Consider the following 20,883-nt stretch of genomic DNA (forward strand, 5'->3'; position numbering starts at 1 on the left):
CACAGCATGATATATTCTTTTATTAATATTTATTGAATACTTGCTAATTTTAGGGGCTCTGCTGGGCAGTTGGACAAATTCTTCTTGAGAAAAGTGGAATGTCCTGACCCTCAGGGCTATCATTCCCATGTGCAGTGTCGGCTGCTAAGAGCTAGTCAACATCAGTCAAATCTTGGGAGTAACAATGGATTGAGGATGAGGCAATCACATTGATGCCTTAGCGTTCTATTCTTCCTTATTCTAATTACCAAGAGTTAACTTTTGTGAATGTTAATTTTCATGAACTCTTTTCAACTCTACGGAAGAGGTAAAAAGTGATGACGTAGAATGAGTCTTTATGTAGTTTCTTAGTATAAGTAATAAAAAAGAAAGACCATGTTTTGTTTTATTTACTAAGGAGTTTTTTCTACTTCATCTATAAAAAGTCCCTCTTTTAGTACACACAGACCCAGGAAAACCCCAGGGACTGAAAATCTGCTTCTGTAAGCAGAGGGCAGGGAAAGACTGAAAACGAGGCAATTAATAGAGTTTAGTTAGTAAACTTATACATGGGACACATCTTGGGTGCAGGCAAGACAAAGGGGATCTCCTCAGCACCATATGGCAGGTTCTAAAGTATTATATAGAACTGGGTAGGATGGGTAGTGGTACTAGTGCTTGACTGGCCCCAGATAAGGGGAAAATGCCTTACATGCTTGCCCAGGGCAGGAAAATGGCCTCAGCTAGGAACCAGCATGACTTGGGGCATGGGGGAAGGATTGCTCAGACAGTCTCTGAGGGGATTTACAGGAAGCAATCTCTGTTCCGGCCCAGATCTAGCTGGAAGTCTGTCAGGTCATGGAACAGTCTCTCCTCCATACCCTCTGTGCTTTATAATGTGCTATATAAATAGTGCATCTGTTTGAAAACTTTTTCACAACTGCAATTGTTGACGATTTGGTTTTAAATTCATTACTTTAAGAAGATAAAACAACTAAAATAACTTCTAAAAATGCCTCATTTTCATTTATGAACTCTTACCAATTCCTTTATGATGCTAACTTAAATAAAGGATTAATAAGAGTTTATACATTTTTTATCTTAAAAAGCAGTCAAAAAGAGGAAATACTACTGAATGTTATAATATATGATAGTAAGATGTCTTACAGTTTTAAAATGTGAAATAAAATAGTTTTTGACAATTAAGGTACTGACAAGTGTTCACTACTATTTCACAATTAATTAAGGATTGTATCAGTCACTGCAAAGTCAGTCATTTTATCTTCTTTTTCTCATACAGTAAGGGGAAAAACAAAATAATGAAAAAGAAATTATGTCTCTAAATGTAGGGTTGAGAAGATATGGGACTTGCAGATTATATATACATTAGATACTGTTTTTAATGAATCATGTGTAAGTTTTATAGAATCCAGAGAAGGAATATTGAATCCAGAGAAGGAAATCTGATGAACAGGGCAAATATTTATGCAACATTACAAAACTTAAGGTAAATATTGTAAAAGCTTTGAAATTTTGCCTTTTCCAGACTATAAAAACAGGATTAAAAATAAAAGCAATAGTATATTCCATTGCAAGATTAATGAAAACTTTTCAAGGCTTATTTTGATAACCTTTCCTGTCATTTTCTTCACATTCCATTGGTTAAGAATACGACTTTACTGAAGCAGAGGTATTTTCTTACTATTCCTTGACTTTAAACCTCCTGAGCACCAGAAAACTCTGTAATGGCGCAGAGCATACCAGATAGTCTCCCTGTCATTTGGGCCGCTGCCATGTATTACAAATCCACTGTGTTCCGCTTTCTAAGAAATTGTCACACTTTCTAGGCCATATCTTTATTTACTTCTTTGCATTCTTTGGAGCTTTCTAAGTAAAAAACTAACCTATGTACTATGTAAGTATGGTTCAATAGTAGAAAATCTATTAATAATAAGATCAATCATAAAAATGCCAAGAAATAAATTCTATGTTATCATCTTTATGCATTCATCAGTAATTGGACAAAATTAAATACTCATTCTATTTTAAAAATGCTCTTAGTAAGAAAAGAATACATGGATATTTTTTCTCAACATATTATATATGCATATGCATTTTGATGTATACATACACAACCAAAAATTTGAATTTCAGTGTTGGTAGTTGAATGATAAAAGCATTGATCTGTAGTAATTGTTCATGTAAAAGCATAAATCTTTAAAGTCAGATGTAATAATATCACTATGTATGAAATATTGAAAGAATCCCATCTCTAACATCTCTAACATCATAATCCCATCTTTGATATCCTAATAATAGTTACCAGAGATTGTTTTAATGATTCCCAACCATCAACATGGAAGAAGAGGAGCAGGAAAACAAGAAACACAATTTTTTTAATTGCATGGGAAAATTGTAAAGAACCATAGAATATTAATGCACATATAATAGGTGGCATCTAATAGGTGTACAAAAGCTTTAATCAACTAGGAATGCAAGTGTTACAATTAGTAAACATTTTATACATTTGACCAACCCATTAGACCCCAGGGGTGCTTACATTTTATAGGCATTTGGTAATTTGTGATACCACCGACCCTAGCACATGTGGTTTGGACCCACACACTGTGCAGCAGAAGGTAATGGTAAACCACTGCTACATTTTCTTTCTCAGTCTTTATGTTTCTTGAAAACTTTATGATGAGACAGCTCACTCATTCAGAGTCCCCAGGAGTCCAGCCAACTGGAAGGCACATAACGCGATAACCACCCATAAAAAGAAATGAATGATAAAAACCACATAAAATCGTTATGTACGCATAGTACCAATGGTTTGCAATTATAAAAGTATTTGAAAGCATTATGTTAGCTCTAGATGGGTTATGAGAAGTGGATATACCAGAACTGTATTTTTTTAAAATATTTATTATCGGTTTAATATATTTGTTAGTATATCTGCTAGTATAGCTTTTATATTTTATTTAGCGGGAGTAAATCCTTATTTAATACATAAAATGGCTATTTTAATGTCATGTGATTTTACTGATAAAATATATGAATTGACACATATATATTATAATAGTAAAATTAAAATGCTTTCCTCCCTTCCTCCCTCCCTCCCTCTCTCTTCCTCTTTCTCTCTCTTTCTATCCCCCCACCCCAGGAGGATAGTGTCCGTTTTCATGAAATTATTTTCTATTTATATATATTTTTAACTCTACTTCTACATTGGGAAAACTTTAAATATATCATATGAGCTAGGCACATTAACTTTAACAGTAGTTGTTTTATAGGCATTTATTGAATAGCAGCCATGGATAATCCAGAGACTTCAGAAATATTGACTATCCAAGCAAGATGTTTCCTAGATACTGACGTAGATACATTGATCAGTCAGGCAGATAACAATGGGATTTCAACTTAACTAGACCTTTAAATAAATGAACACTCTCTCTTAGGTCCTGTTATTATTATTTTTTTTTAATAGCATTAGCTTAAGTAGTCACTGGATGTCAGCATTGTTTCACTAAAATTTGTTTGCAGGTATTATTTTTGACTAACAAGTTTATAATGTTCAAGTGTTACCAAGATTAGTTTCCTACGTTGCTTTGATTATAGAGACAAAGGGAAAAAATGTATGTGATAAAAGACAAACGTAGTTTAGAGAATACACGATAGGTTGTCTTTAAATAGCCAAATTTCTATTAGGTATAGATCAGACCATTTGAGGCAAAATAAAGACAGTAATAAAAAAAATTAATTCTTTCTGCCACCAAAATGTCCACAGGTTGACCAAGCCAGGCTTCCTCATAAAGTGAGAGGAAAAAAAGTCTTATTTTCATTTTCATTTACTTTCTTTTTTCTTTCTTTCTTTATTCTTCCCATCTTTCTCTCTCTCTCTCTCTCTCTCTCTCTCTCTCTCTCTTTCTTTTGTCTTTCAGAAGTGGGAAGACAGCTTTATTTTAGCATATACAATTATATTTCTATACAATTTTAATTGCAGCTTACTACAGCTTTTCTTTTTCACTATAAATATACTTTTAAAACTGTTACATAGTTGTACACATATAAACCACATGGTGATAAGCAAGAAGTGATTCCATAGTGACACCTGTGGTCCTTTTTGCTTAGCTATGACTAATGAGTGCATAGGAAGCACAGTAACATCCAGGTGTCATATATACATTCATCCATAGACTGAGAAAATTTCCTTCATTTCACTGTAATATGTACAGAAATCTTCCCAACGAAAAGAAATAAACGGTCCGATGCTCCCTATGTCCTCCCATACATAACTCCCTTTATTTGTGTCAGTTGGATGAATGCTGGGAGAAAAAGTTTCCGGCAACACTTAGAACCCGTTCAAAGTAAAGCTCGTACCTCAGGGGAGAGAGAGAAATGCAGCAGGGCTCACATCACAGGCAGCTATTGACAGAGCATGTGAACCAGGCTTGTTGACCTCCATATAATTCAATAGATGTGAGGTCTGAAGATAATACCTTGATGAAACACTAAAAAACGTACACCCAATAATAATTACTGTGAAGGCCAAAGATATTATGAATCAGGACAATAGTCCACTCATAAAAGTGGATCCGAGTGAGCCCAGACTACTCCCATATCTGCATTGGTTAAAGGTGCATCAATTTCTGAATGAAAGAGAACCAAAGCCCAATTTCAGAAAATATTATATTCCCTTTAAAATGAATTGCACATACATTTCCATAGAATGAAATACATAAAAAAACTAAAGTGTCACACAAGTTTATTTATCATCATCTTAGATATCTACCTTTTGAAAACAACATGCTAATGCCAAAGCAAGCATAACCAGGGAACTATAGAATCTCTTAAAGCAACAGTTCCCAAACCTTTATATCGTACAACATTTATGCTCTTAAAAATATTAAGGATCCTAAAGAGCTTGTGTTTCAATTAGTTTTATACATCCATATTAGCCAATTTAGGAATTAAAACTAAGAAATATAAAGCAATAATTTATTAATTCATTTAACAATAAAAACAAATGCATTACATGTTAATATAAATATTTTCATGAAAATGACTATATTCTTCCAAATCAAAAAGTCAGTGAAAACTGTCATTTTTTTTACATTTCTGCAAATCAGTTTGTTATCTGACTAAATAGAGAACAACAGGACTTTCCTATCTGCATTCAACCAATCATGATGTGTTATTTTAATGAGCGTATATGAAGAAAATCCTGCCTCACACAGATATGTAATTGGAAAAGGGAGGAGTATTTTAATAGCCTTTTCAGATAACTATGAGTATTTTTCTTCTATACTACACCAAAACTTGACAAGTGGTAGTTCCTAAAAAGATAGTTGCAATGTGGAGTAGAAAATCACATATATTAAAATTGTATATTAAAATTCATTGGTCTATGTTGTACATTGTATGAATTTGATTTTTACCAGTGCATGATTTTGTAACATCATACATTGGTCATTTAGAAAATATCTGTTCACTGACTTATACAAATTTTGCAAACGTTTAGGACATTTTATGTAACATCAAAAGAAATTGTTAATATAAGTGTAGGTTTCATCAGAAAATAATTTATTCATTGAGAACCTATCAAGTTTATGGTGGTCAATATAAGTTCTCCATACCTTTAAGTTTCACTTAAAATCTCAACTTTTATCATTGGCCACAAATACAATGCTTACTTCACTCATTTCTGAACTATCTGTCAAATACTCAAGACTGAATATCATAATATGAGTGTAGATAATTCTTTCAATTAAAATTATGTTTTAAAAGAGTGGCTACTTCAGCTTGCAACACAAATAATTTCACACACTTTTTGGGTTCTTTTTCCCAGAAACAACCGTATCACATTGGTATACATCAAAAGTGCTTAACATGGTCATTTTTGTTAGCCAGCTAAGGGTCTTCCTCCCAAATTGTGCAATTCAAATAGGGTGATGTCAGCAAAAATAGCAGAGTAAATAGCTCCAAGGTCCTGTTCCTCAACAGACACATCAAATATCAGAGACTCTATGGCCTGCAAATCCTAAGAAAATTACTACTGGGTCTTTCACAGAAAAAAATATTGTTGATCTCTAAATTAAAACCATCTGACTCATAAAGTGCCTCAGTAATGTAATATTACTTAGCTCAAAATGCCCACAGGGAGTAGATTTCAAGTTATAGTATTTCTTCACTTTTATATACTTCTTAACTTTTCAAAAATTTAGCAGAAAATAAATCATTTTTAACAGAGATTTTAATCACTCAACATGTGCTATTTCAGGAAAGTCTGAGTATATTATATTTTCAAAGATTCTACAAATCTACTATTCTGAAACTAAAAGTAGATATATAGAGAGTATTTATGATTCTATTTCTTCCCCTTTGAAAATAAGTGCAAACTTCTGAAGAAACCATGTGCTAACTCTTAGGGCTGAGCATAAATAAATTCAATCCACTGTGCTGAATTTATTTTGAAAATAACTGATTAGATTTTATTAACTGGTAAATAATAACTGTCTATTTTCTTAAGTACAAGTTATGAATTATATCACATTTATTCTTATTATATTATTGATACTTATCATCCATAATTATACTTTTGAAAATATAGCAGAAGTACTATATCACTGAATTTGAAGAAACTAATGAAACCTTTTTGCTTCTACCATGAAAAATAAATTTCTAGTTAGATGTACAGTGCCTACATACTACTGTGTGGCCTAAAAATAAAATGAATGTAATTTCTAAGTCAGGTTACTTTATGCCTGAATATAATTAAGAATGAATAGAATCTATCAGGATAAGTATCTCACGTGTTAAGCTATCATGGTGAATGATCCATCAGGGCAACTGTCATGCAGTCCATCTCATTGACTACATGAGAGATTATCATTAATACAGTAACAAATGTATATTTCTCTTAGTCTAAGGACAGGCACCGAGCCTTTGAGCCGTCTACTGAGGACATAGAGAATGAAATGTATCATTCCTGCTCATTTTTAAATTTAAGTTTAATTGTGCCCTGCAAAAACAAAACAAAAAACTTATTAGACTGACGTGTAAAAGTAGTAAAGTACAGCTGTGAAGTAATTCCCATATAGGTCCTCGACAGGTAAAATAAGCGTCAGCTCTATGTTACCTCATTCTGTGTGTGCTCTTAAATTAAATCAAGTGCCATCTGAGACACAGACACAAGCACCAAGTTTTGTGAATTCTAAGCTTCCCCCCCCCCCCTACTGAGTTAAATTGTCTATTTTCTTGACGGTTTCTCTGGTTAGAACTTTGTTTTACAGTGGATTTTAAAACTACTTGTGCTAGTATTGAGACTATCAAGTTCAATACATCTGTAGAACCTGTAAAACGCAACTCTGACTTGGTTTGTGAAGACACCTTCATATGGATGGAAATAACACCTTCATAATAGAATTAACCAATAATTTAGTTTCTTTGGACAATTTTGTCTGTACTCTTTCTCTTCATATTTACTAAACCTAAAGAGAGTAATAGGCCAAAATATAAAAACTTATGTAGGGACACAAATTATTCAAAGGGATCATTTTAAATCTCTTTATCTATATGGTATCATTAAATAAATTATTTTGTATACAGAAAATATTAGTATGGTAAATATTCACTAGTTTTGTTTTTGTCTTTTTAGCCATCATATGTTCCAGGAAATTACTAATGAATTTTTAAATGCCATCTTCACAATATTCAGAAAAGCTAAAATAGAATAATCCTGAAATCTATGATAGCTCATTATCTCATTGAAATAAATTCTATTTCTTTAAGCATCTGAATTCAAAATATACAATGGTCTTTTTGGAACAAATACTGAAAAATATTAGGATAAGGAACATTGCATAATGTACCAACTTGAACTTCAAATATTGTGTGTAATGAAGCAATTGTTATCTATGATTTCATGATGAAAGCTTTCTGCTATTATATAACATTTACAATATCCACCCTATGGATGTGTAAGCTAGAAAGTGAAGCACATATATGATACTTAAATATTGAATCCATCAATTAAGAAGATACCCAGATGGCAAATAAGCATATGAAAAGATACCCAGTGTCACATGTCATTAGGGAATTGAATATTAAAACAAAAATGATATACCACTGCACATCTGTTAGCATGCCTGAAGTCCAAAATACTGACAAGACTAAAAGCCGCCAACCATGTGGAGCAACGGGAACTCTCATACATTGTTGGTGAGAATAAAATGACACAGCCACTTTGGAAGATAGTTAGGCAGTTTTTTACAAAACTAAAAACACTCTTCCCATACAATCCAGGAACATATTTTTGATATTTACCCAAATAAATAGAAAATTTATATCTACACAAAGACTACACGCAAATGTTTCTAGCAGATTTATTTACAATTGCCCAAACTTAGAAGAAACAAAGATGTCCTTCAATAGGTAAATGGATTAACATACTGTGGCACGTTCATACAATGGCATGTTTTTCAGCAATGATAAGAAATGAGCTACCAAGTTATGAAAAGACAGGCAGGGAAATTGCGTGCATATTGTTAAGTGAAAAAAAGCCAATGTGAATAGAATTTTTACAGTGATCCTAACTATAGGGCATTCTGGAAAAGGCAAAATCATTGAGATAGTAAAAAGTCATTGGTAGTCAGGCGTTCAGGAGCAGAGAGGAAAGGACGAATAGGTGGAGTACAAGGGATCTTTAGGGCAGTGAAGCTATTCTGCATGACATTGTAATGGTATCATCATGGTAGAAGCATGTCATTATACATGAATCAAACCCTATAAAATGTCCAAAACAAGAATGAACTCTGACATACGCTGTGGGCTTTTGTTAATAATAATGCATCGACTTGGCTTCTGAATTGTCTGTCACAGATGCACTACGTTGAGGCAAGATGCTAATATGGTAGGGAACTGCATGTGTGGTGGGGCAGAGCGTGGGAAGCAGAGGAGTTGTGGTGCATGGGAAATCTCTGTAGTTTCTGCTCAATTTTTCTATAAACCTAAAATTGCTCTAACAACAAAGTCTATTAACATAAAAAAGGTAAATTCAACATAGAGTAGATTAATGCTTTACCTTAATAGAAGTAGATTTAGACTTCTAACTAAAAATAATTTTAAATTGAAAGGAAAAAAAAAAGACCACCTATAAAACAGGTTTTGGTTTGTTCAACTACTTTTGTTGTTGTTCTTTATTCTAGCTTCTAAGCCCTTTGGAAGTCAACTTTCTCCTTTGTTAGATTTTTTTGGTGGGCCCCAGTTTCTTGTGTGTTTTTTTCCAAATAATCAAACATCTACACATTCTCTTTTCTAATATTACTGTTAAGATTATTTGGACATAGGTAGGTATATGTGTACTTCCTTTCATCTCTATCCAGCCTATCCTTAAATATTTATTTTTTATGTCTAAATTCTTTTTATAATCACAAATATTTTTCTGAGGATTTTCTTTAAAACTTTCTACAGCTCATTTCATTAATCTACTTCTTTTGTTTCCTCCCACTGTTCTAGTACTATGATTCTGATACTGAAACTGAAGAACATTTTACAAACTTTACAAGTTTCTCTTTGATATCCTGAGCAAATCTGATTACTAGTGAGAGGTTAATGGAAAATGGTACTTTATAATTTTAGTCTTCTCCTTTGAGTCCTCAATATTTGTCTATATCAACATAATAAAAGGATATGTATAATTCTTATAAAAACTCACTCTTCTGTGCATTAACATAATCTATCAGCTTTCTTTTTTTTTTAATTAAAGTTTATTGGGGTGACAACTGTTAGTAAAGTTACATAGATTTCAAGTGTACAATTCTGCATTACATCATCTATAAATCACATTGTGCGTTCAGCACCCAGAGTCAGTTCTCCTTCCATCACCATATATTTGATCCCCTTTACCCTTATATACTACCCCCCTCTCTCTTACCTTCTGTCTATCAGCTTTTTATGGGCGAAGTCTCTCCCAGTGTGGGATATGCAATCTAAAGCATGTCAACAGTTATGTAGTTAACAAATCCAGAATCAGTCTGAGCAATCTGAGACCATGTGCATGATGGTAGACGAAATGATCATTAAAACCTACAAATAAGGCAAATACTATGAAATTTTAGCCGCTGAGCTTACTCCTTTATTTCTAAATACGGTTATTATTATTTGTGAGAGATAATAACTCTCTCTCACAAATTTAGTTTTGACTACCATGGCCTGGCATTAGCAAATAAGTTAGAATTTTTCACATGTACACATGAAGCATACAGAGCTGTCTTTTAGTTAAAAGACACTACCTGAAAATCTGGCTGAGAGACAGAGCAAGAGCAGAAAATACTGTATCTCCCAACAATGTCTAAAAAGACCAAATCTCTGCCCCAGCCTCACCTGCAACACCCTACCTAGCTGAGTCTGAAGCTCAAGGTCAAACAAGAACCTGAATGCTAATATCTGTTAAAAGCTCTCACCTATGTGAGAGCAACCATTCGCCTGTGGACAAGCAGACATAAAATGTAGTGACTTAACAAGATAAAAATTCCTCATGGCCCATACTTAGGAGAGCTTGAACACTAATACCTTCTGCCTTGGCTATGCCGGTTAAAAGCCAGCTACAGAAGTGTGACACAAGTCTCCTGGCACAATATAAGTCAGTGAACATCATTAAAGTAAAAGATGTGTGTGGTTCCTAATTGCTAATGCCTAACAAGCATGTTTTATGCACATCAAAAATCCTTTTTCTCTCTGTTTTATTTCCCAAATATAATTTCAGGGCACTCCATATGTAATACACTTCTCTTTCAACTTGTTTTCTAAATAAGTTGAAAGATTTACACAGGACTCAGGCAGATGATGATAAAAAAAAATATTATTGATGAAAAATATTAGATGTGACTTAGGCATGCAGCCAGATGGATTTGCTGAAACCTCCTTGAGTTGAACACATCCACTACTATTTTAACCTTTCCCACTGACCTCATTTATCAGACCAGAATGCAACTTTCCTGTATACAGGCCAGTCCCAAGGGAGTAAAGGACCAACTTCTGTTTGTACAGATTCTTCCTCTACCGCCAATCAGCCACTCAGAAAGCTCTCTCTCTCTCTTTCTCTTTCTCTCTCGCTCTTTCACTCTCTCGCTCGTGCTTATTCTTGTTTCATTTTGAGAAATAATAACATGCATGTTCATAAATGTACATCAAATTTGATAGGCTATAACTCAAAGTCTTAGAAAGGACTAAAATTTACTCAGATGGTTCAAATGAAAATACTTCAACAAGTGAATAGAGAGGAATGAAGAACTAAAGGGGCAGACAAATGACACTGAGAAACCTAGGGACAAGAATGAGTTGAAAGCCATCACCAACCCTTGGGCTGAAAAAGAAGGGGGAAGAATGGTAAAGAGGGAGCTCACAGGAAGGAGCTGCAGAGAGAGGGCTTTGTGGTGGGAGTTTATAGTCACAGAGGAATGAAGCCACAGCTAGAGATGCACTTCCCCCTTCAAGCCCATGTGTCTGTCTTCTCTGCAGAGGGTTTTCCCCAGCATCACACAGAGGAGCCTGCTGAGGCCTGCAGCAGACATGACGCTGAATGAAGGTGGGAGAGTGGAAAGGAAGCAATGAGAGCAGCCCTAAACATAGTGGGGAAAAGAGTGGGCCGTGCTGTCCTCTAGATGATGATTTTGAAATACAGGTAAGTTTCTCATGGTATGTCAGCAATTACCCCTACATGTTCATGGTGGTATTGTACCAGGATTGTCTGATTGAGCAAATAAAAATGCAGGGTGCCCAGTTGAATGTGAATTTCAGATAAACAGCGAGTTATTTGTAGTGTAAATATGCTCATGCAGAATCTGGCACATACATGTGTATATGAAAAGGTGTTTACTATTTATCTGAAATTCAAATGTCAAAGGACATCCTATATTTTATCTGGCAACCCTCTACAACACTCATTAATATACCTGTTCGTTGTTGTTATTTTTTTTTTCCTTCTCTGTCTCACTTTTCTCCTAATCTAATTTGTGAATCTAAGCTCACCTCCCAAGTAAATAGATGTTCCAGTCTTCACGTCAAGGTCTCGTTTTGGCAAAATTTTGCCAGATGTGTGACTGATATAACAATTGAAGCAAAAGGAAATTGGAGGAATAAAAAGATTACAGTAAGAGTTGGGGGTAAAGTAAATATTAGTTAAAATTGGATACATTAGGTGGCTATTTTCCATATGAAATGGAAAAAGAAGCTCTTGATGGCTGATCCCCACCCCCTCATGTGCTGGTGCCGCCTTATGGACTACAGGAGCTACTGCTCTCTGACCGTGAAGATTACTCTAATTATTATTATTATTATTATTATTGAAGTGTAGTTGGCCATCCAATATTATATTAGTTTCAGATATACAAATAGCAATTCAATATTTATGTATCTTACAATGTGATCAACACAGTAGGTGTACTAACCACCTGTCACCATGCAAAGTTATCACACTATTTTATTATTGACTGTATTCCCCTTCATCTTTTTCACCCATCCCTCCACTCTTCTGACAACCATTACTTTGCTCTTTGTTCCTATGAGTCTGTTTTTGTTTTGTTTCTTCATTTGTTTGTTTTTTTTTTTCTTTTTTACTCTGTTTGGACTAAAACTTGCTGATAGCATCCAACCTCATTTTGACAAATTAAGGAGAGCACCATCAAAATACTTGGGAACAAAAATCCCAAAAAAGGAAATATAGTTTCAAACCTCCTGTATAAGGAAAATAGTCCCGGGAGAGGGATAAAAAAGTCAATTGATGGCAGGACATGTAATCTCATGAGATCTCCCCGGGCCATGTGCTATGTTGGGTTCACCTAGAAAAGTGATTTCTTTTTTTTTTTTTTTTTAATTTTATTTTATTAAATTTATTGGGGTGACAATTGTTAGTAAAATTACATAGATTTCAGGTGTACAATTCTGTATTACATCATCTATAAATCCCATTGTGTGTTCATCACCCAGAGTCAGTTCTCCTTCCATCACCATATATTCGATCCCCCTTACCCTCCTCTCCCACCCCCCACCCCCCACCCCCCTTACCCTCTGGTAACCACTAAACTATTATCTGTGTCTATGAGTTTCTGTTTCTCATTTGTTTGTCTTGTTCTTTTGTTGTTTGACTCCTAAATATTGGAGTTCTAATTGCAGTATTTCCTAGATGCTCTAACAAATACCCCATAGTATTTTTGGCAGAACCAGAGGATGCATTAATAAAAAGGGTAGGAAAATATTGGTGACATGTCTGTTTTGAGAGATATGACATTTATTCTAATACTAATAGAATACATCAGTATAGGTAGGTTTAGGTAAGTATTCATGAGTGAATAGGAAACCCAGCCACTCTACTCAGGTGGCTAGGATACAGCAAAATCTGCACTTAACCAAGTTTTAATTGAACATGCTAATTGAAAACCTCTAGAGTTACTGAAGTGGAGAGCTGTGATAAAATTCAAATAGCTCAGACTCCCTGGAGGTCAAGAGAATATTGGATTCTTTCAATAAAGAAATGATGCATGTAAATGTATTGATACCTTCAAACTCTTGATATAATAGGCTTGTCTGGCCAGTAAAATCAACAGCTGATAGGCCTTGGTGACTGTCAAAGCTGAGAGAAGTCATTCCCCAATCACATCACTGTTACAGTTACTATAGGAGAGAACATGCAGCAAATTAGAGGAAAGTTGAACAAGCTACTTTATCTCACTAACACACTCTTTTCTATCCATTCTCGGGAGGTTCCACAAATCGTTTGTTTTGCATACGAAGGAGGAAAATATTCTTTTGCCATGCTAGCAAGAGGTATTTTAATGCCCCTGCTTATTGTCATAATTTAATAAGGGAAAAAATTGACTGTAAAATCACTACCAGAGCTAAAATTAATTAGAATATTAGTAGAAGCCAATTTCTAAGAAAGAGAGCATTCTTAATTGGATAAGGCATTGTGCAACTAGATGTCCTTTGTTTGGTTAATAAATCATGTCAAAATATAAAGGAAAAGTTGAATTTTTATATTGTTATGAGACTAAAGGCACAGACTATAGAGATCCATGTTGTTTGGTGTTTCTGGTAAAATCCAGGACAGTGAAAACAGTGTATTTGGAATCTGGGACCCAACAATTGACTGATGAATTTGCTCACTACTAACCTTATGACAAGCAGTTATCCCAACTTCAACTTTTACTAGCTCTGTGAGCTTGGGCAAGTTATGCTTCTCTTTGTTTCTCAGTTTCCTCACACATAAAATGAGGATAGTATAGTTCCCAAGGTTGTTGTGGTCAACAAATAATGAATATATGTAAAGACTTTTGAACAACGGTACCTAAGAAATGTTTAGTACATATCAGATATTGGTTTGCAGTTGGTACTACACCTCCCAAATATAGACATCAAATAACTGAAAGCAGAGATTTCAGTAATACATTGAGTGATGTCATAAACAAACAAAGAAAAAGATTCTGTTAAGGAAAGAGCAGCTCAAAAAAATTGCACTGCTTAAGTATGCAGATGATATACTCAAGAACATGAATAATACATAAAGGTGGATCAAAAGCTACCCATAGAATTCATAGAAAAGACAGAGCTGATGCTTTAGTCTAAAACTCTAGACAATTTCTCTCCAGAAATGAGGTATAAGGACCATGACAAAAATAATTTTGTTTGGAGGTGGGGGTGGCTAGGGAGTCAGTGTTATTGAAGTATAATTTGCATATGACAAACTTCACCCTTTTTAGTGTTAATTCATTAAGTTTAATAAATATTTATGGATATGTAGCTGCTATCACATACAAGGTATGAGATACCCCATCGTGCAAAAAGTTAGTCATTTATAGTCAATATTTTCCCTTCACTCTTCACCCCTAGCAACCACTGGTCAGTTTTTTGTCATTACAGATTTGCTTTTTCCAGAATTTCGTATCATCTAAATCATAGAAAATATAGTTTTAGTTTCTGGCTTGTTTTACATAGTAAAATTTTCTAAGATCCTTCCATGTATTGCATGGGAATGAGTCTGGTTTAGTAATCGCAGTGTTCTTTAAACTGGGAAGGGCTATGTCTTAAAGACTGTAGACAACTATCCAACTAAGGTAAATATTCTCATAGAAGAAAAAAATGCTAGGTTAAATCAATGCATTACATTTACTATGGCTTTCAACTTACACACACGAAAAGGAATCCCCATTTTTATTCACACATACACACACACACACACACATACACACACACACACAGAATTGAGAACTATTGCAATATCCTTCATTGCTAGATACTACAGAAGGGAGTTGGCAAAAGTTTGTTTGATATGAAAGTCTATATATTGTACATAAAAACACAATTGCTTAAATGGATATATTCCAAGGGTGGTAACTTTTAAAAAAGTTAAAGAACTAAAAGGCACTAAGACAGATATGAGACATGTAGAGAAAAATGTGGTCTCAGGGTACCATAATACTTTTTGAAAATTCCAAATTGCTGTTACTGTTTTGGTTTTACAAGTCATATTTTAGGGAGAATAAATAATGAGAACAAATATATTTTATGTGTACACACATATTTACTACTTCTTGTATTATTTTAGTTTGTGCATATGCAAATTTCCATCTAATACTGTTCCTTTTTCCTGAAAAAGACTTCTTTAACACTTCTTAATATGGAAATCTAAAGGTAATTAATTCTCTCAGCTTTTGATTGTTTTAAAGAGTCTTGGTTCTGCCTTTATTTCTAAAAGGTATTTTTAATGATTATAGAATTCTAGGTTGAGAGTATTCTTTTTTCTTCTAGCACTTTAAGATGTTGATCCATTGCCTTCGGGCTTGCACAGTTTCTAAGGAGAAGGGTACTTTAACTCTCTTCTCTGTGAGAAATGTTTCTCCCGCTTTCTCTGGCTGCTTTTAAGATTTTTCTCTTTTATCACTGGTTTTGGCAACTTGATTATGATTTGTCCTGATAAGGTTTCTTTTACGTTTATTTGGCTTGGGATCCATTTAACATCTTGGATCTGTGATATAAAACTTTTATCAGATTTGGAAAATTTCAACCATTCCTTTTCAGCTCTTCCCCATCACCACCCACGTTAGGCCGCTTGATACAGTTCCACAGGTCATTGATGTTCTATTTAAATTGTTTCCATTTATTTTTCTTCTTTGGCTCATTTTCAATAGTTTATATTCCTATGTCTTCATGTTAATCTTTACTGTATAATCTGTTGTTCACCCATCTAGTCTATTTTTCATTTCAGATATTATGTAGTTTATCTCTAAAATTTTAATATATGTCTAAAAATATTCTATTTATTTCTTCATTATGATATTTTTCTTTATGTTGTGAGTATACTCATAAGCTTTACAATAGCTATACATTTCTGGCATTTCTGTATCCCTTTTAATTGTTGATTCCCATTCCACCCGCAACTCCTGCACAAATTATGGGGTCATATGTTCTTGCTCTTGTAGACATATTTATACCTTGATGTTTTATTATATATCATATCTGTACATATAGTAAAAAGGAAATTGTAAGTGTAACAAATTCATGCAGGTGTTTGTCATTTCTTAATAAGCAGGGCTTGATGTGTCTTATTTTTTTTTACTTAGTTAACAATATCCAAGGAGTTTCCATGCTGGATCAAAGTCTCTGTTGTTCATATATTTTGGGTGGAGCATTTTTTCACAGAAAGCATAACGCCTCTATTCTGCAAGTTTAGATGGTGAGACTTTCGTGATCTCACAAGAAAATATCAAGAAAGGTATTCAGAGAACAACTGGTATTCATAGTTTTTCACAAATGGTCTTTCATTTTTAAACTTAGAAAAATATATGTTTCAGTGGTCCAGCCACTTCATATGCAACAGATCAAGTGTGCATACTTGCAACAGTAATTGTAATATCTGCCTCCTAACCAGTATCACTTACAAGATGCTTTCCATTTTAAGGAATATCCTGATTTCATAAAGTTAAAAAACTAAATAAAAATGTGTATCTAAGAACCAATGAAATAGGATTCAATTGGCTTTATGTATATGGAAGTAGATACTCATGTAATAAATTGAGTGTTTCTCAGATGTCTCTAACCTTAAAATGTGCCCCCAAATGATTTACAATGGCTGCAAAGCTATCAAATTTGTTAGCTCAAGGCTTTGCATTCCCTAAGTGTTCTTAAATTAAGTATAAAATCTGTATAAAGATACAATGTAAGGTTTTATCTTAAGTTTGTCTAAATAGAGAATTAATCATGCACTACAATGTGATATAAAGAATAAGGTTTCAGAAAGCAACAGGCTTGATTTCTAGTGCTAGAGTCTTCCACTTAAGAAACTTTCTTATACTCAGCAAGATGATCGGTAAAACAAGGATAACATAATATGTACCTCACAGCTTCATTAAGATGATTAAAGGGAACAACCCATGTAAAGGGCTCAGCTGTAGTGAACATCTATTAAGCATTCACTGTATGCTATCTCTTATCAGATATGTTATCTTGAGCAAATTACCTCCCTTCTTTGAGTCTCAAATTTATTTTGTGCAAAACAAGAATGATAGTGGAGATCATTTCTAAATTACTTTTGCTATCGCCAAGACTTTTTTTATGATTTTAATCTTTAGGTAGTTTCTGCTTTTATGGTGATGGTTATTGCTATCAAACCTCAAAATGATATATCAGAACCTACAGGTGAGAAAGGAGTGTTATAACACTTCAGATACTTTTTCCCCCTTGGAAATAGCTCAGAGGAGTCACGGCCATCTGAAGACTGGAAGGGACCATGTTGACTATTTTATAAAGCACAATAAGTGAGAGGATGTCCTGAACTGAAACTGGCTCTTATTACATATTTAGAGCCTTCTTCTGAAATTGGCTAATGGAGCAAAGAAAGAAAATAAAAATACTAACCTAAAGTGTTAGGTTGTAGAGAAAAATAAAAATTTCTGACATGTATACCTACATCTCAAAGTTGCACTCTGTTTCAGTTTTTCAAGAAATACAACAAAGAATGTAAGCTGGTTAGACTTTACTGAATAAATTCATATCATATTTAGCTATTTGGCTAATGTACTATCTCTTACAATTAATTAATTGGGAAGGCAGGATTTTTCTAAGTACTAAGGACACGTCATCTTTAAGATTCTTTTTATGCTAATCTCTAATGCAAATTCAGTGTCATACTATTTTCCATTACAGCTCCACTTTAGCAGAGTAAAAGCTTAAGGAAGAATTTTTGATGTTAGAGTAGCTTCCAAAGCAAATAAAATGCTTGTTCTTGTAAGAACTCATCATAGGCTTTTCACATGATCTTTCTTCAAAAGTTGAAATGAATCCCAAAAGATTTTTGAATTAACAATACAGTAATCTCTTTCATCTAGCATCATATGTAAATAATGTGTTTTAAGGAACTAATTTTCCATGTAACGGAAGCTTGTTGATTTAAGAACCTTTAAGTTTTACATAAAAATATTTTTGTATTTTATTATATACTTGTCTGCTTTTAAAGATATTATATGGAATATCAGTCAACCTTTTCTTAATGATTCCAATAACAATACTGATTTTCTTATGTCATTGGCATTTTCTTTTGATTCTTTTTTGTTTCTTTATTCCCTCTGTTCCTGTTTCTTTTGTTCATGGCCCTGGTGCCTAGGCCTAGCTCCATTGGTGCACTGCTTTTAATAGGTGCAACCTGGGGAAACAGGGTATCACATTTATTGTAGTTATATATTAACTTGGACAATAATATGCAAATCACTGAGGTCAGTATTAGGGGGCTAAAAAGGAAGAACAAGATATACTACCTGAACTAGTAATCTTCGGGGATCCTATGGAATTTTTTTCTGTATTTTAATTTCAACATTGTTCTATTTTTCTAGCTGATATTAAATTGAATGGAGTTTTTACCATTAAGGAATTTATAATTTAATGGGATGAAGATAGAGAGTAAATGAATGATTATAACTAAGAGTGATAAATACTATTAATATCACAGTAATGTGGTCAGGGGAGAGTGTTGAATACCAGAACTTTAAAACAGATCTCAAATATACACATGTTGTTGATGCTCCTTAGCAGGTCATCATTTTTGTATTACTTTACTTGTTGCCTGTTGGTTATGTTCCAGAGAATTAACGTTGCCAGGAAACTGATTTTTGGATGAGTTGGGTATTACTCCTTAAATTATTCAAACCAACATTTTTCTTCGTGTTCTGTTGGCAAAATTTGTTTTATTTTGTGCGGTCCACCAATGATGTGTCTGAGTAACATCCATCTTCAACCTCAAATTTAACCTAAAATACTTTTATCAAAGTAAGTTTATAAAAATGTATGCAGGAAACAAAATTAACTCATGAATCATTGAATTTTTAAAAGTAAATAAAAATTTTCAAACAGAACATAGCTTAACACTTTGGGATTCTATATAACTGCATAAATCCATAAAGCGTTTATACATTTAGCTCCAGTAATGTGTAATAATAATAATAATAATAATAATAAATCATCTACTCTAAAATATACTTCAGAAAAATTATGATTTGTAATTAACTAATAAGATGCAGGTCAGGCACATGCAATTTCACTGACATGAAAACTTCCTCTATTAAATCATACAATATGATAGTGGAATTCTAGACCTGAACACTATCTATTATAAATAAATTTAGCATAAAATTTTATACTGTGCATAGGAAATAATAATTTTGAATAAAAAAACCTGCAAATAACCTTGTCCATACCCGTACTTTACAGTGTTTCTTTGCCTCTTCCAGCTATCCCACTAGATTGTTTTCCTTTTTAAAATACCTTGAAGTAGTAAGAGGGAGGGAGGGTGCTAGATGAGGGTAGACAGGATCAAATATGTGATGATGGAAGGAGAACTGACTCTGGGTGGTGAGCACACAATGTGATATATAGGCGATGGATTACAGAAGTGTACACCTGAAACCTATGTAACTTTATTAACCATTGTCACCCCAGTAAACTTTAATTAAAAAAAAAATACCCTGAAGTATACTGAACCCAAAAATGTTGAACAATTTCATCCACAAAACAGGCTTTCCATCAGAAAACATGCATAAAATGCTAGCCCAGGTCCTAACAGATTATAACTCAAGTGATGGCAACTATAGATATCCATAGACAAAAATGTAATTTAAAAACAAAGGAGAAGTAAACTAAATTAAATGTATTATTAGGCCATATTCTTGGTTGCAATGCCACAATTTTGCACATTACTTTAGCAAAAGTTAGTTTGATTTTATATGCTCCATCAGTGACATCCATGAATGGTACCCCTTGCTGTTCTTTACATAAATTAAAATAATTGTCATGGTATAAAGCAAGCATTCTCAACAGGGGCTATATTATCCCCAAGGGAACAAAAATTGGTTCCAAGTTATGGAGAGGCAAAAAAATTCTTAAATATAATGCTACAGTGGTTGGTGGCTCTCCAAAGGGCCACAGCACATAGACAGATATATAGTGGACCTGTGGTATTAAACTTTCATGGTGCATTGGGTAGGATGTCTGAAATGGTGCCTTGGATGGGTGGGACTGATAATGAGAAAAACATTGAAAAATACTATACAGGAAAGAGCTCTGGAATTTGTCAACTTCCCAATCTTGTAAATATTTTATAAAATGGGGGGAACCAATTGTATTTTTACATTAGTTTATTAATTCAACATGCATTTATTTAATGCCCACAGTGTACTATGTATTGGGGATACAGCTTTGAAGTATATAGTCAAGTTCCCTACTCTTTTGGAGCTTACAATTTAGTAGCGAAGACAGAAGATGCACACATAAATACAAAAATTATCTAATACCAGATACTTATGAGGGCTGTAATAAAAGAATGTGATAAACTACCTTAGAGTAATGATTCTGAATTCATTT

The 20,883-nt window shown here is 33.7% G+C and overlaps 1 long non-coding RNA gene across 1 annotated transcript in view; it reads left to right on the forward strand.

The window, feature by feature from the left end:
* LOC141571827 (uncharacterized) overlaps positions 1–20,883 on the forward strand; it is a 242,893-nt gene that overhangs the window by 84,050 nt on the left and 137,960 nt on the right. Inside the window, exon 2 of the long non-coding RNA XR_012496884.1 lies at positions 11,500–11,662. This is a non-coding gene — a long non-coding RNA (uncharacterized LOC141571827). The remainder of the gene's footprint in view (positions 1–11,499; positions 11,663–20,883) is intronic.

Source organism: Rhinolophus sinicus, linkage group LG05 (genome assembly GCF_036562045.2).
Source record: "Rhinolophus sinicus isolate RSC01 linkage group LG05, ASM3656204v1, whole genome shotgun sequence".
In the NCBI taxonomy this organism is placed as follows: Eukaryota; Metazoa; Chordata; class Mammalia; order Chiroptera; family Rhinolophidae; genus Rhinolophus; species Rhinolophus sinicus.